Source organism: Cebus imitator, unplaced genomic scaffold, assembly GCF_001604975.1.
Source record: "Cebus imitator isolate Cc_AM_T3 unplaced genomic scaffold, Cebus_imitator-1.0 Scaffold574, whole genome shotgun sequence".
Classification (NCBI taxonomy): domain Eukaryota; kingdom Metazoa; phylum Chordata; class Mammalia; order Primates; family Cebidae; genus Cebus; species Cebus imitator.
In genome coordinates, this window is record NW_016107889.1 from 79,312 (window position 1) to 105,877 (window position 26,566).

Sequence of the window (26,566 nt, forward strand, 5' to 3'; positions counted from 1 at the left end):
TAAGAATTTTGCTGGAGAAGGAAGCAGATAAGTGGCATTGTATCTAAAAGCAGAAGTAGGGTAGAGGAAAAACTGTAATTTTTAAGATGGGAGAAACAACAACATGATCTTATGCTAATGGGAATGATCTATTTGAGAGAGAAAATATGATGATATAGAAGGAAGAGGGTGGAATTGTGAGGGCCATGTCTGAGAGTAGTCAAGGAGAATATAACCTATTGCATACGAGGAGATATTGTCCTCAGCCAAAAGAGCGAATGGCTCTTCAGAACAACCGGAGAGAAGGTTAACTATAGTGGTACAGAAGCTGCAGGTAGGTATGTACAAAAGGCACTAGGAACTTGTGGACAGTCTCTTCTGACTACTTCTTTTTTCTCAAGAAAATAAGAGACAAAGTCATCAGGTGAGAGTAAAAATGGAAGATGGAGTCATGGAGATTTGATGAGAGAGGGAAAGATGTCTAAAGTTCCTTTCAGTTTCAACATTCTGTGATCTTCAACCACAGGATAAAGTACAGAAAAATGTTCACTTTTTTCCTCCCTGGAGGGAAAAGCAGGTTATTTCTATACAACTTGTTCTTATTTCTAACCTTCCCCCTTCCTCCCTTAAAACAACCCCTCGGTTTTGAAGCTCATGTAATCAGACTAAACCCCTCCACAACTCTCTTGTTGCTGTTGTTCACAGACCACCATGTTTTGCTGAAATAAACTGAGCATCATTCTATAGCTAAATGCAAATGCCAAGGAGGTGGTATTAAATCAATTTGTTTCTGTTGCAACCAGATAGGCCCCAGATCAGTGAAAAGTGGCAGGCAGAAGATAGAAATAATATTCTGTGGTAATTGTTGTCAATATACAAGTCACATCTCTTACTCCATAGGTCTGAGGGTTTTAAAGGACAGTATCCCCATACAACAGAGTGAAAGCAGAGACACAGGATAGCAAATGATGAGGAACATAAAGGAATTGCTCTTTTCACACAGGAAGTTCTCTATTATGAAATTTGAAAAGATATTATAAGGTATTATTGGATGAATTTACCTAAAATTATAAAACGCTAGTGAAAAAAAGCATCAATTATGTGAAGCTAATGTTTCTTTTATTGCTTTATTTTAAAATTTTTCTAATATTCCTAGGACAATTACAGTTGTTGCTTTTATCCTTTCTACCATTTAAATGCATAAATAACATTAAGGATCATGCACTGTTTGCAAGCATTTTAAATATATGAATAAAAACATAATGATGTAGCCAGGCACAGTGGCTTATGCCTGTAATCCCAGCACTTTGGAAGGCTGGGGTGGGTGGATTACTTGACTCCAGGAGTTCAAGACCAGCCTGGCCAACATGATGAAAGCCCTCTCTACTGAAAATACAAAAATTAGCCAGGCGTGGTGGGAGCAGGCCTGTAATCCCGCTACTGGAGCAGGGAGGGGTGAGGTGGTGCTGAATCAGGAGGATTGCTTGAACTTGAGAGGTCAAGATCATGCCACTGCACTTCAGCCTGGGTAATGGAGTGGGACCTTGTCTCAGAAGAGAAAAGAAAGAAGAAAAGAAAGAAAGAAAGAAAGAAAGAAAGAAAGAAAGAAAGAGAGAGAGAGAGGAAGGAAGAAAAAAAGAAAGAAAAAACAATTTTTAAAATGTAATTGAACAATAAAAAAAGAGGAGGAAAAAGGAGAAAGAAAGAGGAGAGAGCAGAAAAAGAGACACAAGGGTATGAAAGGGCTATGCTAAGGAATTGCCTCTGCTTTGGAGAAAGAACTCAGCTGCACAATCAGAGGTAGTAATGTTGCATATTGGACTTCTGGAGTAGATTTGCTTGCTTTCTTTTATAAGCATATAGTTTCTGTTTACACTATCAAAGCTTTTTGAAGAATATGATACTACTTCTACCTTGTAAATTCCTTGAGGGCACAGGCCGTGTCTTATAGATCTTTGTATCTCACATAGCATCTAGACAATTACTAGCCATGGTGGAGGTGCCCAATAAATATCTGTAGAAGGAACGACTGCAGACGTTGAAGCATATTAAATGTTTTTAAAAAAGAAATACAAAATGTAATTTAATAAAATTTAAAATGCATCTTTCCAAATGTTATTTTAGGTGAATTGTGAATCCACATATTTCAAAGTAAATTTAATTTATATTTTGCCAAGTCATTATTATGTATTTATGTATTAACTTTTAAATTATTTTAATATGCATTGAAAATTTTATGGCCCATTAAAACTGTTATTTTTATGTGTTTCCCTGACTTTTAATTTTGAATAATTTAACAGAATATAGCCTTCACCTACATTCATTTTTTTGCTAATACTTGGCCACATTTATTTTACATAACTCTCAAAGTAAAAACAAAAACAAATTCTTTTAGAGTCACTTCGACAATGCAAATAATGTTGACTTTTTTTCTTAGGAATTGGATAGGATATTTTGTCAACTCTGATGACTTCAAACTTCAAACATTCCTAAGACTTTAAGACCCTTATAAAAGAGATTGACAGATCTCTTTTAGTTAACCATTTTAAATCAACCTGAAAAAAGTGCAATTATAACAGTTCCTTTTAACATTCACTTACACCGTAAATAGATTTTTAATTAAAACAAGGATTTTTGTTATAATTCTATGAATAATTAGAATAATCAAATTAATCTTTTATTTATTTTCTATTTTTCAAGATAAATATTTGATTTACAATGGTATCTGACAAAAAAGCATTCTATGTTCTTTTTATTTTATCTATATTATAGAAAAGAGTTAAATTTATAAATCTAGACTTGAGTATGACATTTCTACCCTGCATGTCAAGGTTGAATTCTAGGCTAGGTAATAAACATTTGAAATCACAGCAAATATACCCCGGGAATTAGCAAAACATTAAAGCTAGTTTCCTGCAATGCAGTTGTCTTGGCTCACAACACATTTCTAATTTTTCTTTCAGTAACATAAGACTAAAATTTAGACATGTGCAATTTGTCTTCATTGAATTTTGTTGTTCCAGTTTTTATGTGCAAATCAAAATAACTGATTAGTAAGTGTCATAATCAGGTTTACGGAAAAAAAATATTTAATTCTTCCACAGTTCACCAGGCATTTTCACTAACATTATCTCATTTTTAATTCACAATATTCCTGTAAAGTCAGTAGTAGTGGGATTCTCATTCTATAGACAAGGAAATTAGATCACAGAGAGCTGAAATGATTTTCCCTGTACATACTGCCATAAAGTGGAGGAGGATCGAGATCTAATCCAAAGCCAGTGCTTTATCCACATCATGTCATACTTAATTACTAAATTATAAAGGGCTGAACATAAATCTGATAACTTTTTAGAATTGCTTAACTGATAAAATTAGCCTCATGTTCTGAAACAGTAGCAAAGTGGGCAAGAAAACACTCCCAAAAAGCTAAGGATGTAGGGGAAATCTGGAACAAATCAAAGAATTAAATGATTTTCAGAAGGGCAGATTCAGAAGAGTAAACATTCTTCACATTTGCTAAATGCTACCTTGAGGAAAAGGAAACATATTTATCATTGCTTCCAGGCCAGAACTAAAACTAGTGGGTGAAAATTCATAGTAATAATGATCAATTTCAACAGACATAATGTGCTGGGTACTTAATTAGCACTTTACATGTGTTCTTTCATTTAACAATGAAAAAGCGTATAACCATTTTACAGATGAGGAAACTGAAGCTTCAAGAGGTTCAGTAAATTGTCTAAGGTCATACAGATAATCAGTGGTGGTGCAGGGATTTGAATATGTGTCTGATTCCAGAGCCTGTGACCTTAACCTCCATGCTGTGCTTTTTTTTTCCTTTAGGCCATACTGCCTATACATGGGAAATGGAGTTACCTGAAGGAATCATCACAGAATGCTTTGAGGGTGAATGGAGGACTGTCTCAAGGGTGTTAACCGCTGGTGTTTGTCATGTAACCTAGCTCTGAACCAGGCATTTGTTCAAATTGAACACTGGAACTGAATGGGGAGAACCTGGACATTCTGAGAATTCTGAAAAATAGCATCAGCATTTGTCCTGGGAATGAACAAGATTCAAAGGCTGAACAGTTCCTAGAAGTCAGAAAGGAAAGATGGCAGCCAGAGTCCACATGAGTAAAGTGCAAGAAAGAAGCTAGGTACAACCATCCATCTGGTTGCTCAAACCCACACCTATCAGTAATCTTTGATTTGCTACTCTTTTTTTTTTTCCACCTAACCTCCCTCATCCGGTTTACCAAGAGGGTCCCACCAACTCTACCTCCAACATATTTGCTGAATCCCTTCATTTCTCTCCACTGTCATCATCCTGGTCCAGGTCTTCCCCATCTCCCACCTGAATGACTGCAATAACCACTAACTGGTCTTGCTGACTCTACCCTTGACCCTTATAGTCTATTCTCAACAAGAAGCTAAAGTGATCTTGTGAAAATGTGAACAAAATCATGTCATGCCTCTGTTAAAAATAGTTTAGGGGCTCCTCACTGCTCATAGGATAATGAAAAACTCTTTCCCAGGCCTGAAAAGTCCCCACATAGTTTGGCCTCCATCTGCCTCCCCAGCCTCCTGTTGCCCCACACTTCCCTTTGCTCTCTCCAAGTCCCAGGTAGTGCAGAGTAGTGGTAAGTGCCTAGAGGCTGGAGCCAGACTGCCTGGACTTGAATTTTGGTTTGACCACTTAGTAGCTCTGTGACCTTGGGCAACTTATTTAAGGTTCCTGTACCTCAATGTCTCCTATTAATAAAATAGAACAATAATAGTACCTAGCTCATAGGTACTAACTCAATTAAGTGAATTTGTATATGACAAGTTATTCAAATAGTGCTTGGAATATAGTGAGCATTGTTATTATTATAATGCCCAGCTCGGCACTGCCTCAGGACACTTGCACTTGCTGTTTCTTCTACTTGGAATGTTTGCACACCAGGTCTTCATTAGACAATTCTTAAGACTTCAGCACAAACATCATTTTTGCCAAAATGCACCTCTGACCCTCCCATCCTGATCCAGTCAACTCTATTACAATTCCCGCTTTTATTACCTTCATTAACATTCACCACAATTTGTTAAATGAATGAATAAATATACCTGTCTTCTCAGGGACTGCATTAGAACGTAGTTAGAAGGAGTGGAACGTTGTAAGGCTCTTTGCAATGTTTACTGGTATTTAAAGATCAGAACCTTCTGTTTCAGAAATCTATTTTTATGCTGCTTATTTATTCTATAATTGTTTCCTTTTATTTCCCCTTAGTGATTAGTAAAGTTCTCCTGGAAAATGTCAGTTCTCCCAGCAGTGCTAAGGGCAAACACAGAAAGGGACTTTTGGGCCTAACTGGTCCTGAGTCAGAGGGACTAGAAGAGGAAGCATGAGAGTGGCATTCAATGTCCAAGAAAGAGACCCCCAGGAGGGTGAGGAAGAACCAAGGACTGAGGGCACAGCAATAGCCTAGCAATGCTTCTTCAGAAAATCATCATGCTTTGCACATGATTGTTTTATAAAAGAGGGCTGAGGCCTTCCCATTCCCATCTGTCATGGCCATGGAACAGGAATCCCGCAATGAACAAGAGGGCTTCACACATTGCTTGGCACATAGTAGGCATCTAGTAAGCCAACATAGCACATGTGTATGACTTGTGTACTGTTTGTGAGACACTGTGCCAAACTCTAAGCATGCATTTTAAACCTCACGTGGATCTTTTGAGGGTCTTTTCACAGAAAAGGAAACTGAGGCTCGGGGAGGATAAATGACTCTTCTGAGGTCGCAGAGCTAGTATATAGGATTTAAACCCAGGTCTTTGTTCCTAATAGCCTACCTATTTGATGAATAATGAATCCCTGAGATCTTTGCTGATAATAAGATCATATGTTTACAAAGTTCAACCAAAAAGAAATAATTTGTATCAAAATCAAACATAACACTGTAGAACCATGGTTCTCAACCATGAGCAATTTTGGCCCTGAGGAGACATTTGGCAAATTCCAAAGACATCTGCTGAGTGGGGTAGAGGCCAGGAATGCTGTTACACGTCCTAGAATGTACAGGTCAGTTTGCCACAATAAAGAACTATATATAGTCCAAAATGTCCATAGTGATAAGGCTGAACAACTCTGTAGAAAGAATGGTTAAGGCAAAGAGGAGAATATGTTTAATTCATAAAAAATGTATCGGAAGAAATGGAACAATTCTGAATATCACTTTTTTTCCCCTCATTATGTACTAGTCCAAAATTCAAACTTATTGTATGTTTTTTGTGATATTATCAATGAGGGTCAAAGTCAGCTAGCTCCTCTGAGAGCAATCATTCTCCAAATAGAATGAAGCCAAATACTGAACTACAGAACTGACCACTCATGATTTTGTCCACCAGTACTTTCTTTACTCCTTTAATTCCACATTAATCCAGGGTGGTAGATAGGGTTCAAAAATCTGTCTGAGCTCACAGTTCTGGGCCAATCCTGACCTCTCGCTGCCATCTTACAGAAATAGCTTCTCCAACTGCTTCAGACGCTGTGGTCCTAGTTACATGAATGGTAGCTTCAATTTTGATTAAAATTCTTAAGCCACAGTCATATTTCCTTTTGTCTTTGTGGTGAGCCCGTGTGAAATAAATGAATGCATCAGCACACACTGGAGGAAGGAGATGGGACTCTGACAATTCTAAGCTATTCAAAAAGTTTTTCCATAATCGTGAATTCAGAGCACAGTTTTGATGGCCAGAAACAAATGGTTTCAACAACTCATGCACACACTCTCTTTTTTCCCAAAAGGTTGACTATAACTATTGCTTTGTTAAACTTTATGAATCACATTTCAAAAGAGAAAATACCACTCTAATCCACTTTCTATTGATGACGGCAAGATTAACTGTTGCCTCAAACTCATGTCCCTCTCACAATGTATAGCAAAATATTTGTAAGTGTTGCCCAGGGATCCACCCGCTCATTAAAAAGACCCATGTTGCAAATACCAATCTGGAAACCTATTGGCTTCTAGAACAAATACAAATAAGCAGATTATGTCGTTTATCCCCTCTTTCTTTGTATCTGTAGCTAGAAGTAGGGAATACAATGTGATAAAACAGGGTTTAAGGATATAGCAGCATACAGAAACTTGGCTGTTGAGGAAAAACACTTGTTTTAAGAAATAAAAGCACCAATATAAAATAATTTGTCTGGGGCTAGGAGAAGGGAAGAATGCAGAGTAACAAAATGTATCAGGTAGCGGGTTTTATTTTGGGTTGAGGAACAGGTTTTGTAACTAGGTAGTAGTGGTAGTTGCACAACATTGTGAATGTGCTAAATACCACTTCTAAATGATTAATGTTCTTATGTATATTGCACTTAATTTTTTTAAAGATCTCTAAATAGGGCTAATGAGGTATGTGGTTAGATAATATACATTTGACTTGGTGTTCACAGGGTTAACCTGCATTTCCATCATCACAAAATGCCTAATGCATGCTTGCACGCTTAAGGTGTTAATACATATTATAGTTTTCTACCCCTTTTTGATAAAAGAGAATTTAATAAAGGTAACCAAATTACCGAGAAATATTAAAAATATTAAAATATGTCATTGGATTTTAAATTATTGTTAACCTAACTACTGAAAATGCAAGATGTGTTCTGAATGTTTAAATCAATTCCAGTCCTTCAGTTCTGTAATGAACAGCAGTAGGTCTTTCACTCACTGAGACCAATGTGATTTTTTTCCTACCTTGCATCTCTATTTCATAGCTGAAAGGAAAAAAAAAGAAATTATACAACAAATGGTCTTTCTCTTTATTGTAGATCACTTACAAGTTGCTTCAGACAACTGGCTTTTTGTCCAGGTGTCTTGTTTATCTCTCCCTGTGTTATAGTGATAATCCAAGCATTCTGAAATCCCATCTGCAAAACCACCATTACTACATTCCTCTAGAGCCCATTTTAAAGAAGACTTCCACAGAAATGGATAAATCCTTCCCCCTTTCCAAGGCCAACATAACTCAGGGCGGTGAGTTCAGACAAAAATTTCATTTATGGTTGGGTTACCTAACCCCATCCTCCTCTCCTAAAGGCCAGTATATCTCTTGAGTTGTTTGATGTTTTTAGAGAGGTCCCTAAGTTGAGAGACAAGTCAATTGTTTTATATACACATAACACACAGAGTCAGAGAAGTGGAAAGAAGTAACTCAGTGGGCCAGTTCTAAAATCTTGGCAAAGGAGACACAGGTTCCCGTGCGCGCGCGCACGCATGGACACACACACACACACACACACACACACACGCACACACACACACACACACACACACACGATCTATAAAGCCTGGTGCCTTCCCTCAGGCTGTCTTTTTCTACTCTCTTTTTGTCCGGATCCACGTGTTGGGGGAGGGGACCGCAGACAAAGTTCTGCAGTGCTTTCTCTTCCCCGCCCCCCCCCCCCGCAACTAAAGCAAGGAGGTCGGGACTTCCCTCTCCTCCCCCTCTCAGGAATGGCTGTAAGCATTTCTCCTCAAGCTAAATCCTCCTTTCTCACCCAAGTCTGATTGATGCTAACTAACGTCGAGTTAGTTCCTTTAAAGAAGTTATCTTGCTACCAAGTGTGAGCCAGTCGAAACCGGAGGTGGGGGGCGGGGGCGGGGGCGGGGGAGTGAGGAAGGTGAGTAAACAGAGCTGGGAATCGCAGCTCACACCAAACAAAAACTACGATCGTCAGATTATATTTAATTTATAATTAATCCTCAAGAGAAATAAAGCCGTTTTCCTTACCAGTGGATCCCTTTTCTTACTGTGGGTATCTCGCGCGCGCGAACGGTCCCCACTTTCCCGGAGCCTCACAGCTCTAAGGAGAGCAAGGAGTCCCCAGATAACTATTTAGTATAAACAAACCGTGCGGCTTTAATGGAATTACCTCAGCCTGCTAGTAAATAATTTATAGTAGGCAGTAAATAAAATATGGTTCTACGTCTTTAAAAGAGTTGTCAAGTGGAAAACACCCACCAGAGGGACGTAAACCCCGAAGATTGTCACGCTTAAAGACGCCGGTTGGGATGAGAGCCGGCTGGAAAGACAACATGTTTTTCTACCCCGAAGTAAGACGTGGATGCTGCCAGAGCCAGAGCGGGCAGCTCTCAAAGAAGGTTCCCACATGGAGAAGGAGGAGAGATAGCCTGTCTTTGTCACTTAGCAGAGGGGCAAGGGATTAAAACGCAAAGGGAGGAGGTGCACTTTCATAATAGTACCTTCTACTTAAAAGCCTAGACGCTTTCAAATTCGTTTTCACATTTAATCCTCGCCACCAATCTTTCAGAAAGATCAGGCCAGAGCTGTGTTTCCCATTTTGCAGATGAGTAAAAACAAGGCTCAGAGGCCAAGGGACAGTGACCGTGTATGCCTGCTGGGCAGTAAATGGGACGCGGGAATCCAGGTTTTTCCAGCTCTGGCCCACGAAGTTCTACTCCCACGTGACTCCAGGAGTAGCTCCCCTCCGAGAGACACACACACACACACACACACACACACACACAAAACCAGCCCAGCACACTCACCCAGTTTTACAACACTTTGGCACGTCTTCTTTCGGTGACCTGAGAACCCTCTAAATAAATTTTCTGCCCCCTCTTCCCCGAATCACGCCCCTGGAAGGCTCATCCCCAATTCAGAGAGGAAAAAAGATTTATGAGCCTCTCCTCAAGGTTACCCCCAAGACAACCTTGACCATGAAACTAGAATCTTGAACACTTGACCTAAATTTCCAAGGGCATCTGTTTCCGTCTGTAATTGTCACCAGGCTTCATTTGAAATTCGATCCTGTGTCACTAATGGTATTAACAGGAGCTGAGGTCCAACCTTCCAACGGGAGACTGTTGCATATGATTTTACATCCAAACGAAAGTAAATCAGTTTCTATAAACCTGCAGCAACCCTCTCCCTGAGTACAATAAAACTGTTGTCGCAACCAATAAATCTCTGGTTTGGGGCAATGAAAATTAGATAACTGTTCTCTGTGTCTGTCTCTTCTCCCCCCCCCCCCCCCCCCCTTAAGACAAAGCCACTATTCAAAGAATGGGGCGTCTTGTTAACCATTTCTGAAGTCCCTCGCTGTACCCGGCGCCTTTCAGACACGCACCTCTCAGTCATAGGAGAAAACCAGACGTTTAATTACGATGACTTTTGTTCGATCATTACGGATAATAAAGGCAACCTTTGCGCTAGATACAATTATAACGCAAGCTGCTCCAACACCTGCACGGATCGCATTTGTCTCCAGAATGTTTTTTTTTTTTTTTTTTTGTTACTTCTCCTCTAAACTGCCTTTGAATTTTTCCTTCTCTTCTGACCAGAAAATTTAATATGTTGCAAGAGATAGATTTCACGAAAACGCGTTGTCCTTTCTGTAGCTACATCTGCTCCGACCTATTAAGAAAAGTAAGACATTTTGATACTAATTGCAAATAAATTGTGATGTGTTCACCGAGTAATTGATTTAATGAAGTTCATATGAAACTCCTGAGATTGGCCAAGTGAAAGGCCCCCTGGTGCTTCCATTGTAGAGGAAAAGGAAGGTTGGTTTTTCGTTTTTTTTCTTTAAAAAAAAAAAAAAATAGAGGTGGTGTGTGGGGTGGAGGGGGTGGGGGAGGGGTGGGCACAGACGTTACCTCCACAGAGGCAGCTCGGTGGCGGGAAGGAGCAGCCGGTTAGTGCCTCCCTCTTGTCGGCGTCGGTCGCGAGCCGCCAGCCCAGCTAAACCAGGCGCAGGCGGCCGCTCCCAGCGTCAGGCCCCCAGCAGTAGGATCAGCGCAATTCAGTGGCAAACGTGGGCCAAGGAGAGGGTCAGTGCGTAGGCCGCCCGCGTCCTCCCAGTTGCCAAGGTTGCACAGGGCGCTGCCGCCCGGTCCTGTTCCTCGCTTCCTGGAGTGCTCGACGTTGGCCTCTAAACCTCTTTCTTTCTCCGGCCCGAGGCCCAGAGGCTGGGGGGCGGGGGGGCAGGCGTCTCTCCCCTGAGTCCTGGAGCCCAGGTCTCAGTTGAGGCCAGGGGAGAGGGCTGCGGTAGCTAACAAGACCCCACCCCGCGTGCGGGCCAGGGGCTCCGAGGTTTCGGGCCCGAGTTCACCCCACAAGCAAGAATATGGACAATTAAGCTGCCTTCGGCCTCACGGGGGTGTTCCTTTTTAACTTTTCTGGACAGCCGCGTCGGAAAGTTAAACGGCCGGGGCGTGCAGGAAGGGTACAGAGAGGGAGTAAGACTTTTCTGAACCCGTACTGTGTGCCAGACCCGGTGTTTCTCAGACAGTTCCCTTTCTCCAAGCAACGGGTGGGAGGTATTATTTTGCTCTCTCTTAACAGATACGGAAACTGAGATCTGAAGAACCCTTGACAGCAACGTGCCAACAATGCCCTGACTACCCTGGGCCATCAACAAGCCCAGCTCTCCTGGAAGGAGAAGGAAGATTTCCGCAAAATTGTCCCCAGTTTGCCCCAAAACCCTCCAAATATCCCCCGGTCCCCAGCACAGGGATGCAAGACTGAAAATGCCGCAGGGCCCCGCCCATATCTCCGAGTAGGCGGAGCACAGTCTTCGGCTGCAGTTTGAAATTTTTGTTTCGTTTTGTTTTAAAGAAAGAAGACCATATTTGAATAATCAGAGCCCTAACTCAGCTAGCGAGTGGCTCCAAGCTCCTAGGAGTTGCCCTGCGGATGAACTTTCCCTGAGTTCTTTCTCCCGGGTCTGGAGGCCCCTAATGTGGGTCTGAAAGTGCCCGCAGGCGACAACGGTGCAAAGGTGGTCCTGCTGACTCTGCCCGGGTGTCGACGGAACCCACAAGCTCGAGTGCGTGGGAGGCGAGGGCCGGAGGGATGGCCCTTTCATCCTCTCCGCCCACTTCCAGGAGGACTCACCCGTTCCGCGCCTGGAAGAGACCGCCCGCAGCGCGCAGGCAGGTCCTCACCCGAGGGCGAGGCGAAGCGCTTAACACCCAGGCAAATGCAAATGGTCAACGCTGGGATCTGACCCAGGCCAAGTTCTCTCCCCCAGGGGCGAGACCAGGCGCGATTGAAGGCGAAGAAACCAGTCCCTCGCTTTCCATTTCGACAATTGCAACTGAACGCTAGCGCTACACGCCCAGCCCGGGGGAAGTGGGGTCGGGAAGCAACCAGAGCCTGCCTGGGCCGGGGCGCCTGAATGCCACCTTGTCCTGGATGGAAGCTGGGGCCTATGTGTGCCCAGCCTGCTTCTTCCAGGGAGCTCCGACACCACGCTCTATCAGGACCGGTCCAGCGCAGGCCCACCCTTGCCGCTGCTTACTGCCGGCTGCAGTGGTTGTTCGGCCCGAAGCGCCTCTCCTTTGGCGGGCTTTTCCTCTATTTTTCGGGACTCAGAACGATGAGGGGCTAGGCCATCTCGCCCTAGCACAGGGGAACCCAGCTAGATGTCCTTGACTCCAGGGTTAGCGTTTCTGGGACCCAATAGGGGTCTCATGGATATCTGGGCCCCTTCTCCCACCTCTGGGCCTTGGAGTAGGTGAACTGGAAGCAACTCTCTTGCGCTCCACGTGACAAGCACACTTTCTTGGGTCGCGAGTCGGGCGCTCGCCTCCTGTGCACCACAAACTGCGGCCCCAAGGGCCGGGGGCGTCGAGGAAGGGGTGAGCTACAGCGCTGCGGGCTAGGGAGGCCAGGGGACATGGGCCACAAGGATCTTCGGGATCGTTAAGGGAGGCGCCCGTTGGGAGAGAGAAGTTAGGATTTGAGCGGCTTGGCCAGCCGGGATTGTTTCGGGATGACCTCTTCTCCCCAATAAGTGGGCACCAGCTGCTGATAAGGGCGGGAGAGGGGCACGCAGCCTTTGTAAACACTTTCCACATTCCTGGGGCCAGGAGATTGACAGGGGCTTTGGAGGTATGGGGGTCGCGGCGTCCCGCTTAGTTTGAAGTTGCAGCCTTTGCACCCCAGGACTTTTCCCCTCCCGGGATGAGCTGCAATCCCAATCCAGGCGGCCCGCTCCGCCTGCCGCAGCGCCGCCTACGGTCTGGAGGTGGGCCGCGAAAGGCTCCGACGGACGCGGGGAGCCCAGGAGTGGGGCCAGGGAGGCCGCGGGGGAGCTGGTGTGCTCTGGCCCGGGTCTGAGAAGCGGTCACTCGCGGGGGCTTGGCTTCTGAAAGTGCGATTTAGGTAGCTGGGAGAAGAGATTTACGATCCTGGAGGACAGAGCGTGAAAGGGGTATCATCAACAGTTTTGACTGAAAGAAAGAAAACATATCTTTAACAAAAAGAAGGGCTCTTGGCATTCACCCGCGTTGTTAGGACAACGTGAACTATCCTTGAAATGATTAGTTCCACTTCAAAGGAATTTACATTCAACAGTGAAAACTCAGCCTCTTTTTATTTATTCGAAAAGACTTTTCACTACGGAGAGTTATATGTTCGGTCCTTCTATTTATTTTTCCGCGTTCACAGTGAACTTGTATTAAATCAACAGAGAGCCGCGCAACGCACTCTTTATGCGGACCATCCAGGGTTCCCGCGACCCAGAGTCACAGGTAGACAGAGCGGGGGAGAGGGTTGTTGGGGTTGGGGTTCGCACCATTCAAGCGCCTGCCTGGCTCAGGGATGGGGTGGGAAGCAGTGGATCAGGTCTGGGAGTGTGGGGAGAAGGCAACCCAAGCCCAACCCAAGGGCAGTAATCAGAGATCTTGAACGCCCGCTATTCGCATAGCGCAAGGCACGCTCTATGTTTCTTGTGGAGAAAGTGGACCTGAAGTTCCCCAGGGACACCTTAGGAACATCTGTTAAAAACTGATCACGTTGGCATAACTTCGGTGGGCAAAATTAAAGCCTGTCTCCACAAATTGGGAAGATAAATCGCTTCTCTTAGTAGCTTGGGACGTTTGCTCACATAGACTCTCACAGGGCCCACAGGGCCCCGCCCCACCCCCACCCCCAGGTCGCCACTTGTCGCCCAATCCAGGAAACCTCTACCCCAAGAAACAACAGCACTAAGTTTATGAGCGACTTGTACTCCCGGGGAGGGGTAGGGGCCGGAGGTGGGGAGTTGGGGAATGCTATCCCTCTAACTGACCCTGGAGGGCCTGAAGATATGGTTGGGATACTTCCTACCGCCTCCAGGAACGAGCACCAGCAACCAATTCTCAGCTTCACCTCACACACGCACCCGCCCAACCCCATTCCCACCTCCCGCTTCAAAATCTTTTCAACCCAAGGCTAAGTTTTTCTCACCAAGAACAATGATGTTAAGCTTTTCCTTGATGGTCTTTTCCAGCTTCTAATTAAATAGGAAAAAGAATCTGGGTTAGACATTGGATTCAAGTTTTTCTACTATTCCCTAACATATCTGGATTCGGACCTGGCAACTGGCCCCGTGCCTTGAAATATTGTCAACATGAATCCTAACAGCTGTCCTTTCTCGCAGTTTTGGGGCCGCTCCTCAGTAGGCTCAGAAGCAGTGACCACAGGCTGCTTGGCTAGGAGTTAAAGGTAGCTACTGTTTGACACCTGGTAACAAACGTGTAAGCTGGAGTGGTGACTGGGGCAGTCCCTCATCCTCCTGTGTTTCTGGTTGAATAAGAACTCAGGTTTTGTTTACCATTCTGGAGCTACTCTCATATTCCTTTTTCCTCCTGGATCCTCCTGGGCTTATTTCACCTTCTTGGTCTGAAGGTTTCCTTCGTTTCTTCTCCTGCCCACACCTAATCCTGAGGCATCCCCTGTTCCCTCCCCATCTCCCTCCCTATCTCTCTAAATCTCTCTGGGACATTTCCTGTCCTTCATGGGGAATCAAACTGCAGTCACACTTGAGTCAGAATCCGAAGCAGGAATGTGGATTTGCCAACTCTCCCAGGTGGTTGAAGAGAATTTGCAGACAATCATGAGATTCCAACCCCCACCCCACTCCATTCCCAAGTAGACCTATGCCTTACTTCTAACACTGAACTCTAGAGACTTTCAAATGGGTTGATGTTTGTCCTCAGTGGTATCTACTTTTCTTGGCAGGTGGCAAACATATTTCAGTGTCAGCATCAGGATCTGTCTTTGTGGGGTTGTATGTAGCTTTGGAGGTGCCTCTCTTGATCTCAGGCAGTGAAGAAACAAAAAAAAGAAAACAAGAAAGAAAGAAAAGAGAGAAAGGGGAAAGAAAGGAAAGAAGGAAGGAAAAAAGGAAGGGAGGAAGGAAGGAGAAAAAGAAAAGAAGGAAGGAAGAAAGGAGGGAGGGAAGGAAGAAAGGAAGGGAGAAAGAAAGAAGGGACGGAAAGAGGGAAGGAGGGAAGAAAGGAAGGGAGAAAGAATGGAAAGAAAGGAAGGAAGGAGGGAAGGAAGGAAGAAAGGGAGAAAGAAATGAAAGAGAAAGAAAAAGAAAGAAAGGAGGGAGGGAGGGAAGGAAGAAAGGAAGGAAGAGAGAGAAAGAAAGGGAAAGACATGAAAGAAAGGAAAGAGAAAGAGATGAAAGAAAGAAAAAGAAAAAAGAAAGGAGGGAGGAAAGGAAGGAAGAAGAAAGAGAAGGAAGGAAAAAAGGATGGAAGGAAGGAAAAGAAAGAAAAAGAAGAAAAAAGAAAGAGAGAGAAACGCAGTGGGAAAGGAGAGGCCCCGGTAGAAAGCAATGCTGGGAGAGTGCAGGGAGGCCTCCAGCTGAAAAGGCTTGAGAATGAGAGGCTCCCAGCTCCCAAGGCAGCTCTGGTGGGGGGAGGGTAGGAGGAGGCGTGTGAGAAAAGTGACACATCCTAAAGCACACCCCAGGAGATCTGGGGATCTAGGAAGGACTCAAAATGTATTTCTAATTACTTTTCATGCTCCCAGAAAAGGGGCTCCTTTTAAGTTCTATTTTAAAAGCTTGTTATTGTACTGAGTTATAGTCTACATTTGAAAGCCCTGTTTATACGTTTTAACTTTTTATGTAGGGTGGGAGGATGATAAATGTTAGAAATGTAGTTTTCTGGAAAAATCTGTGAAAATCAGAACTTGGAAACTTCTTTAATGATAGCTTCTTTCCTCATTATGAGAAGTAATGCAAAGTATCAAAGATATTGATTTACCATAAAATTTTAAGAGTCTTTATAAGAGATAAAGAAACTCTTCTTCCTGCCTTGGTTCCATGTCAGATATCTCTCAGGTAGCTGAGGCTCTAAATGTGCAAGTATGAGTTATGTGGACATGACTGCAGAGCAGACATCCAGTCAGCAGAGGGCACACTCGTCACTGTCAAAGTCTATTTTCTGATTTGGAGGTGACAATGGTAGGTAGAGGCAGGAATGGTGGGCTTAATCACATTAGAATAGGGCTCAAGTGGAGATAAAAAAATGAGAATAGTCATTTTATCTTGAGAGTAAGCACCAAGATAGCAAAAGAGGACACGTTGGTATGTTTGACAACCATGGAATCCCCCAAAATCAAAGTGTCTCAGGACTGAAAAAATGGTCCTTTAAAAATCTTGATTTGGGTGACTGGCAAGATGGCTGAATAGGAAGAGCTCTAGGCTGCAGCTCTCAGGGAGATCAGCACAGAAGGTGGGTGATTTCTGCATTTCCAGTTGAGGTACCTGGCTCAACTCACCGGGACTGGAAGGACAGTGGGTGCAGCCCATGGAGGGCAAGCCGAAGCAGTGTGGGACATTGCCTCACTCTGGAAGTGCAAAGCGTTGGGGAGCTCCCTCCCTTAGCCAAGGAAAGCCATGAGGGACTGTCCTGTGAGGGACGGTGCATTCCGGCCCAGATACTATGCTTTTCCCAAGGTCTTCACAACCCACAGACCAGGAGATTCCCTCTGGTGCCTACACCACCAGGTCCCTGGGTTTCAAGCACAAAACTGGATGGTTGTTTGAGCAGACACTGAGCTAGCTGCAGGAGGTTTTTTGTTTTTTGTTTTTTGTTTTCATAACCCAGTAGTGCCTGGAATGCCAGTGAAACAGAACCGTTCACTCCCCTGAAAAGGGGGCTGAAGCCAGGGAACCAAGTGGTCTAGCTCAGCAGATCCCACCCCCATTGAGCCCAGCGAGCTAAGATCCACTGGGTTGAAATTCTCACTGCTAGCACAGCAGTCTGAAGTCAACCTGGGACACTGGAACTTGGTGGGGGGATGGGCGTCCACCATTACTGAGGCTTGAGTAGGTGGTTTTCCCCTCACAATGTAAACAAAGCCACCAGGAAGTTCCAAATGGTTGGAGCCCACCTCATCTCGGGAAAGCCACTGTAGCCAGACTGCCTCTCTGGATTCTTCCTCTCTGGGCAGGACATCTGTGAAAGAAAGGCAGCAGCCCAGTCAGAGGCTTATAGATAAAACTCCCATCTCCCTGGAACAGAACACCTGGAGGAAGGGGCAGCTGTGGGCACAGCTTCAACAGACTTAAATATCCCTGCCTGCTGTCTCTATGCAGTGGATCTCCCAGCACAGCGTTTAAGCTCTGCTAAGGGACAGACTGCCTCCTTAAGTGGGTCCCTGGCCCCCATGCCTCCTGACTGGGAGACATCTCCTAGCAGAGGTCAACAGATACCTTACATGCTGGCATCTGGCAGGTGCCCCTCTGGGACGAAGCTTCCAGAGGAAGGAACAGGCAGCAATCTTTGGTGTTCAGCAGCTTCTGCTAGTAATACCTAGGCAAACAGGGTCTAGAGTGGAACTCCAGCAAACTCCAGCAGACCTGCAGCTAAGAGGACTGACTATTACAAGGAAAACTAACAAACAGAAAGGAATAAAAAAAAAAAAAAGGACGTCCACACAGAAACCCCATCCAAAGGACACCAACATCAAAGACCAACAGTAGATAAATCCACAAAAAATGAGGAAAAACCAGCAGAAAATGGCTGAAAATTCCCAAAACCAAAATGTCTCTTCTCCCCCAAAGGAATGAACAAAGCCTCCAAGAAATATGAGACTATGTGAAAAGACCAAACCTACGTTTGACTGGCGTACCTGAAAGTGACGAGGAGAATGGAACCAAGTTGGAAAACACTCTTTAGGATATTATCCAGGAGAACTTCCCCAACCTAGCAAGACAGGCCAACATTCAAATTCAGAAAATACAGAGAACACAACAAAGATTCTCCTCAAGAAGAGCAACCCCAAGACACATAATAATTGTATTCACCAAGTTTGAAATGAAGGAAAAGATGCCAAGGGCAACCAGAGAGAAAGGTCAGGTTACCCACAAAGGGAAGCCCATCAGACTAACAGCGTATCTCTCAGCAGAAACACTTCAAGCCAGAAGAGAGTAGGGGCCAATCTTCAACATTCTTAAAGAAAAGAATTTTCAACCCAGAATTTCATATCCAGCAAAACTAAGCATCATAAGTGAAGGAGAAATAAAATTCTTTACAAACAAGGAAATGCTAAGAGATTTTGTCACCACCAGTCCTGCCTTAAAAGAGCTCCTGAAGGAAGCACAAACTATGGAAAGAAAAAACTGGCACCAGCCAACTACAAAAACATACCAAATTGTAAAAGACCATTGACATTATGAAGAAACTGCATCAACTACAGGCAAAATAATCAGTTAGCATCATAATGACAGGATCAAATTCACACATAACAGTATTAACCTTAAATGTAAAACAAATAAGCACATCAAAAAGAGAGTGAAGGATATGAACAGACACTTCTCAAAAGAAGACATTTATGCATCCATCAAACATGAAAAAAAACTCATCATCATGGTCATTAGAGAAACGCAAATCAAAACCAGTGAGATACCATCTCGCACCAGTTAGAATGGTGATCATTAAAAAGTCAGGAAACAACAGATGCTGGAAAGGATGTGAAGAAATAGGAAAGCTTTTACACTGTTGGTGGGAGTGTAAATTAGTTCAACTGTTGTGGAAGGCAGTGTGGCAATTCCTCCTTGATCTGGAACCAGAAATACCATTTGACCCAGCAATCTTATTACTGGATATACACACAAAGGATTATAAATCATTCTACTATAAAAACACATGTACACATATTGCAGCACTATTCACAATAGCAAAGACTTGGAACCAACCCAAATGCCTATCAATGATATACTGGATAAAGAAAATATGTCACCATGCATACACCATGGAATACTATGCAGCCATAAAAAAGGATGAGTTCATGTCCTTTGCAGGGACATGGATGAAGCTGGAAACCATCATTCTCAGCAAACTAACACAGGAACAGAAAACCGAACACTGCATGTTCTCACTCATAAGTGGGAGTTGTACAATGAGAACACATGGACACGGGGAGGGGAATATCACACACCAGGACCTCTCAGGAGGCGGGAGGCTAAGGGAGGCATAACATTAGTAGAAACACCTAATGTAGGTGACAAGTTGATGGGTGCAGCAAACCACCATGGCACGTGTATACCTATGTAACAAACCTGCATGTTCTGCACATGTATCCCAGAACTTGAAGTATTAAAAAATAAGTTTTTTATATACTTAAAGTATTTAAAAAAAATCTTTATTTGTGGTCAAAGTATTCACTGAATGAAGGCACGGTGTTCGCTGTTTGTCTGTGAAATTTTGAAACACATAGGCCTTCTCAGAACCAAGAGGAATGTCATAAAGAGCACTGGACATGACACTGAAAGCCTTTGGTTCTAGTGCCATTTCTGTCAGTTCTTAGGCAAGTCACTTTCTTCATCTATATAGATGAGTTTCAGTTTCTTCATCTATAATATAAAAGTTTCTGTTTCTTCATCTAGAATATAAAAAAGTGGAAATGGAACCAGATTATCTCTAAGGTCCCTTCTTATGGTATGCGATTTGGGAACAAAATGAAATCTGAGCCCACTTAGAATTTATCCTCACATTCTAGAATCTCAGACTACAGTTTCTAGAAGAGTCACATGCAGGCAGGGTTATGAAAATAGCAAGTGATGCTGCCCACTTTGTGATGCTAACATTTTGTATTGTCCAGCCTTCGAGCTCTTTTGTGAATAGCACTTGATCTTTCGTGGTGGAAATGATAGAAGCCAGATGCTCTCAGGCTGGACACTGGCAGCAAATAGATTGTAAGTAGAAATGCTAAAGAAGAAAGCCAGAGACAAAGGCACTGCTCACACTGGGGAGGCTGAGGTCTTGAGATAAGGCCAAAATACTAATGTTAGTAGACCCCTAACATTCTCCTTGGTTAGATCTGGAGACCATTGGGAACCCTCAGATTTAAAATTGCCACTGTCATTTCTTTTGTCATATTTGTTTTCCTCAGGACTTTTTTTTTTTTTTTTTTTTTTTTTNTTTTTTTGAGATGAAGTCTTACTCTGTTGCCCAAGATGGAGTGCAGTGGTACAATCTCGGCTCACTGCAACCTCCATTTCCTGGGTTCAAGCGATTCTCCCGTCTCAAACTCCTGAATAGCTAGGACTACAGGCACATGCCGCCACGCCTGGCTAATTTTTTGTATTTTAGTAGAGATGGGGTTTCACTCTACTAAACCAGGCTGGTCTCAAACTCCTGACTTCAGGCAATCTACCCACCTCGGCCTCCCAAAGTGCAGGGATTACAGGTATGAGCCACTGTACCCAGCCTCTTCAGGCCTTTTTGAACAACATTAAAGTTCTGGTTTTCCTCTGATGAGTAATTTTATACTGATTTGAACACCTGAAGCAATTGCTTGAATTGGAGTTTCTTGATGCTGTGTAAAGCATATAACAAACAGACTTGTTTACCATGGAGAGTACAGCCACCGCTGATTTTATTATTCCACTCTTTAATTGGCATGAGACTTCTAACATTGACAGCAACAAAGCCATGTGCAGCTATGGATGCTGCACTAGCTCATTGGCTGAACTGCTTAGGATATGTCATGGATAGATGGAATTATGAAATCCCTGAAGGCCTAAGGTCTACTGTATTCAGAACCTGCTTCTCTCTGTCCCGTCCACCTCACTTCCCAGCTGCTATGGTGTGAATGTGTCCCTTAAAATTCATGTGTTGCAAACTTAATCACCAATGCAACAGTGTTAGGAGGTGGGACCTTTTGAGAGGTGTTTAGGTGATAAGGGCTCTGCCCTCATAAATAGATAAATGCAACTTTAAGGGGGCTTGCTTGCAGAGGTGGATTCTCTCTTTTTTGCGATGTCAAGACATGGCATTTACCCTGTCTGGAAAATGCAGCATTCAAGGACCCCGCATGGAAGCAGAGAAATCAGGCGTTTAACCTACCAGCACCTTCATCTTGCATTCTCCAGCCACACTGTCTGTGAGAGAATAAGTTCCTCTTCTTTATAAATTATCCAGTCTCAGGTTTTCTGTTACAGCAGCACAAAATGGGTAAGACACCAACTTTATGTAGCCAAGCTGTGGGCTCATAGCTTGTGAAGCTTCAGACAGGCTGGCCCGAAATTTTGCAAAGTTAGGTATTTGCGAGCAAGTGCTGTCATGTTCGGCCTGCATGGTCCAGTACCATGGTCACTAGCCACATGTGGCTAGTGAGCAATTGAAATGTAGCAAATCCAAACTGCGGTATGCTGTAAGTGGGAAACGCATACTGGATTTCCAAGACTTGGTACAAAAAAAGACCGCAAAGTATCTCATTAATAACTTTTATATTGATAACGTGGAAATGAGGACTTTTTAGATATGCTGGATTAAATATATCACTGAAATTAATTTCAGCTGTTTCTTTTTACCCTTTTTAATATCTATCATAAATATGAAAATTATATATGTAGTTCATATTTATAGCTCAGAATCTTTTTTTATTGGGCAGCACTGCCCTAGATTATTGAGAAAGAGTTTCTGACCACATACTCTGTGCCCAACATTAGAACAGACCGTGTTTTCTTGCTCTTTGCATCATCAGAGTCAAGCACAGTACCCGACCTTCATTCAGCAGGTGCTCTGTTCAGGAAATGTAGCTCCAAAATATGATGCTTTGGTATGTTCATTACTTTGAACTGGGGACACTTGGAAAACAGCAGATACAGGCAGAGACTTTCTCTGAGCTCCCCTTATTTGTCTAAAGATGGATTCTCCAAAAGGAACTCAATTGTCATGAATCTCTTCCCCAGGAATCTTATTAACCAGTGAAGATTAACTGGGATCATAGGAGAGGAGACTCAAGGTGGACAATAAGCCCAGAGAATTACCTGTTCTTTAGAGGGCTGCTCCAAGACAACTTTTATTACCAAAGAGACTTTTTATGTGTGTAACAAGGCAACCTTTATTTACCATGTATTTCCTCCCCTCACCTTCCCATAACTTGTGTTGCTACCATCCCTCAGAAGCCAGAAACCCCTATTACTTTCTGTACCTTCAATCATCTGACCCTTCTTCAAGTCTCATGTTTTTGTGAGACCCCTGTGCATATATACAGAATTAAATATGGTTTTTCTTTCGTTAATCCGTCTTATGTCAACTTGTAGCCCAACCAAGAAACCTAGAAAGGTGGAGGGAAGCCATTTTTCACTCCCCAACATTGTTTACCCTTGAATGAGTGAATGTCCCCTCCAACATTCTAACGCTAGGATACATTGACTTTGGAAGAGACAGCCAGGGTGAAATCTCCCTGCTTCTAAGTAGGTCCACCCTGACATTGTACGGTTGTGAGTGAAATCAGCTTGGGAAATCACAAGACAGCTTACTTCAAGATTCAGCTCAGCACATTACTCACTTGCTGTGTGACCTTGAGCTAGTCATTCTTCTTCTGACTTTCTTTTCTTCCTCTGTGGAGTAAGGAGGTTGGGCCAGATAGTTACTCTAGGCTCCTTCCAGGGCTGGTAGTCTCAGTCAATGACCAGAGAAGGGCAGATAAACCTTTAAGAAGAGCTAATATTCCTTTATTCAGAATCACCACCATGCCTGTCTCAAGTTCTCTTTTGGCTCATTTTTGCCTGATTTACTTTTCCACCTCACCTTTATCTGTTATATTCTGTGCTCTTGTCTATGTCTCTCCTCCCTGCCTTTCTCCAGCTTTTCCATTGCTCTTCTTCCCCAGTTGTTGTGGTTACAAAATGCAGAAGGAAAAATACGTCCCAATGCTTGAAGTCCCAATGCTTGAAGTGACTATAGAGTAGGTTTTGGATGGAATAGGACTTCTTGTCCACTTTTGCTTCGGGCACTATGGCATGGTAAGGAATAGAAATGGCAAATGGTAGTCCCAAGATTTGGAGTAGTGGTGAGCTCAGGCAAAATTCTAGCCTACACAGTTCAAGACAGCCATTACAATTTCAGCTTCCCTTGCTAATATTTGCTGGTCTGCCGGCACTCTTACAATTTCCCTTAAAATTAGGGGTTCTGCAATGCCAATCTGAAGCATTTGCTCTTCCAGCTGTTAAATGCAAATGAGAAATCACTAGCTCAGGGGTCACAAACCCAAATGCCCACTCAGGGGTCAGGCAGAGAATAGGGAATATGAGCAAGGTATGTGAGTATAAGACAATAAGAAACGGGAGCTGTGACAAACCAGAGAGTGCTTATTGTAGCTAAGGCATTCAAATTCTTTGCTTTTTTCTTTTTCTTGTTTGAGATTTTTTGTTTTGCTGTACTGACCAAACAAAACACATTTCTAGGCTGAATTTGGCCCATATCCCATGGGCCTCAAAGTTTGCCATTCTACCTAGCTCATCTGTTGTCTAGGTTCTGATTATACTCTTTCTAAATTCTACATTTTCTTTCATGATGATGGATGCCATACTAAGACAAATCACTTTAGAACTAGTGGTCTATATTGAAAATTGGAATCCGATCAACATATACAAACCTTCCCCCTCTCCTTACTCTCCATTCCTAGAAATACCCTCATCCTCATCCCCACTCTGGGGACTCCATTCCTTTCATGGGTTGCTTGAGCATTAGTTATGTTTAAACTTCAAACCAAAGCAAAGATTCTTCATGATATTTGCATCCTTTGAAATCTGAATGTATTTTCAGCAGATTTTTCCCCCAAATTAAAATACCCGTGCTTATTTACTCTTAAGCTGATCCTTTTGATAACTTGGCATTTCTTCTAATGTGCAGGATTACTCTGAGTGTATTCACACTGTTGTGAGTTGGAAGAATCTTGGAGGACATTCTGCCATGCTACATATGCCTCTCTACTGCACACTTCTACCTGCTGAGGGGAAAGATGCATTTTATACTCAAATGACCTAAACACATAGAATCATCACTCCTTGTCTTCCTGCATTGTCACCCCCAGGAAATAATGAGCACCCTGAAGACAGAGCCTGGGTCTAAGTCATCCCTGTGGCCCCAGCACACAGTGCCAGGTCTGGGTCAAGGCTGGCACTCAGAGTTTTGGAAATGAACTGTCCTTCGGGATAGTTATGGAACTGAACTGACTCCTTCTTCTCTAAATACAGTCATATGTCATTTAATGATGGGATATGTTCTGAGAAGTGCATCATTAGGTGGATTTTCTCATTGCGTGAACATCATAGGGTGTGTGTACACAAACCTAGATGGCATAGCCTACTACACACCTAGGCTAAGTGATATAGCTTATTGCTCCTAGGCTACTAAGCTGTGCAGAGTTAAAATATACCCCTGGCTGACAGACAAAATGGATTCCCTGTGGCTAAAATGAGACACACCAAAATGAAATCAGGCGACCATAGCAGAGAGAGGGGTTGGTCACGTATCCCTATATTACTAACTGCCATAACATATTTTTCTGTAATTGAGCAGAAACTCACCCTTTAAAAAATTGTCAAAACACCTGTAACTGCGAGTTTCCCAACTGATGCTTGGTGGACTGCCTGATGCCAGCTGACCCGACCCTGCTTCGTGGGCCTGCCAGCAACCCCTACTGGACAGCAGATTGACCTTGCAAACCTTCTTTCCTGATAAACAGCACAGACCTCAAGCCAATTTCAGCTGGTGAACAGAAACTGTACAAAAGGGCACCTCTATTATGCCCTATAATTCACATTTCGACATCCTCATCCCCACCCCAAAATAAGCACAAAATGTATATGCATGTTTGCCTACTACTAACGGGCTTGACTTTCTTCATAAATATTCATAGATTTCCCTAAACCTGCTAAATATACACGTGAGGCAGGCCTGAAAGACATAAATGCCAGTTTCCCTCTTCCGCTTTGGAGAGTATGCTTCTGATTTCCCTGGAGGCTACATTTCATGATCTGTAGTTTGTCTCTCTGAAAATAAAGTTTTCTCCTGTTCCTTTTTCCATGGATCTCATGGTCATTTGTTAACAATGACATGTTACTGTCCTGAATACTGTAGGTAATTATAACACAATGGTAAGTATTTGTGTATCTAAACATAGAAAGGGACAGTAAAAATATGGCATTATGTTCTTATGGGATCACTGTCATATATGTAGCCCATCATTGAATAAATATTGTTATGAAGTGCATGACTGTTGTCATTTATTCCCATTCATTTATTTACTTAGCACACATCCATTACAGATATGTTTTCTGCTATGAAAATGGAAAGGGGGAAATGTTTAAGCAGATTCTTTCCATGCAATTTTTTTTTAAAGAAAGGCTTTCATCCTGAGTATTGTTTATTGAGTGCCTACTATGTGCCAGCCATTGTGCTAGGTACTGAGCACACACTGATGAAATGACACAGTTCTGATGTTGCAGAGCTTACAATTAAAAACGGCAAAGGCTGTGCTTTAGTGCAGCTTAGACATCCTTCCATGGCTTCCCATCCTTCTCACTCACCCATCTTGTGTAACTTGTACACCTCTGACCACAGAACTTGTTACTCCATATTTTAATTGCCTGTCTATTGAAGGTTTCCAATCTGTACTCTGACCAGCTTATAGGCAAGGAAACGCTTTGTCATTACTGCATAACCAGGGCATGACACATCCTCCACCACAGAACAGAAGTAACACACAATAAAAGTTTGCTGAATTAGTGGATGAAGAATTGACAATTTACATATATATATATGTATATATATATGTTGATAATGACCAGTAAGACTCAAAGATATTGGGGTCAGAATAACTTGTTGTTTTATTAATTTGGAGTAGAACAGAAAATAATGAATTCCTAGAGGATAAAAGAAAGAGGATCTTGGTTTTGGGGTGACCAGTTTCGTTGCTAAAATCTGCTCTCATTGCATTCATTTGAGCATTTCACTTTAAGGTGATACTAAACACACTAGCATTGTTCAGTGGAATGCCACTACGTTTTGGAGGAGGAGTTGATTTGAAGCAGAAGTTTAAGAATATCCTTAGAGTTTATTTGTCTCACGCTTCCTCTTACATATATAGAGGTAGAAACTAAGTTCGCATTTATATTCTAATCCGTTTTTCTAGCTTCAATTTTCTTTTGCTTTTTACATTTAAAAATGCTATTGAATCTGAAGAAAAATAAGGTGGGGGAAACTAAGTGGTTTGAGGTTAGAGCACAGGAGTGATTGCCTGCAAAACATGTACTTTTTGCTTCTTGAATTTGACATGTTTTTGGCTTGACATTTTTAAAAAGTTAGAATGAACCTTTTTAATTTAAAGATAATTGTTAAGGATTTTCAGGGGGAGGTTTCCAGTTTTACTGGTATGAAATGTCAAGTCCATTTAGATTCCTACAGTTGTTGCACTTTATTTTTCTATTGCTTTTGTGGCTTCTTTCTCATTCATTTTTCTGCCTGTTGCACATCTATATTTTCCAAAATAACACCCT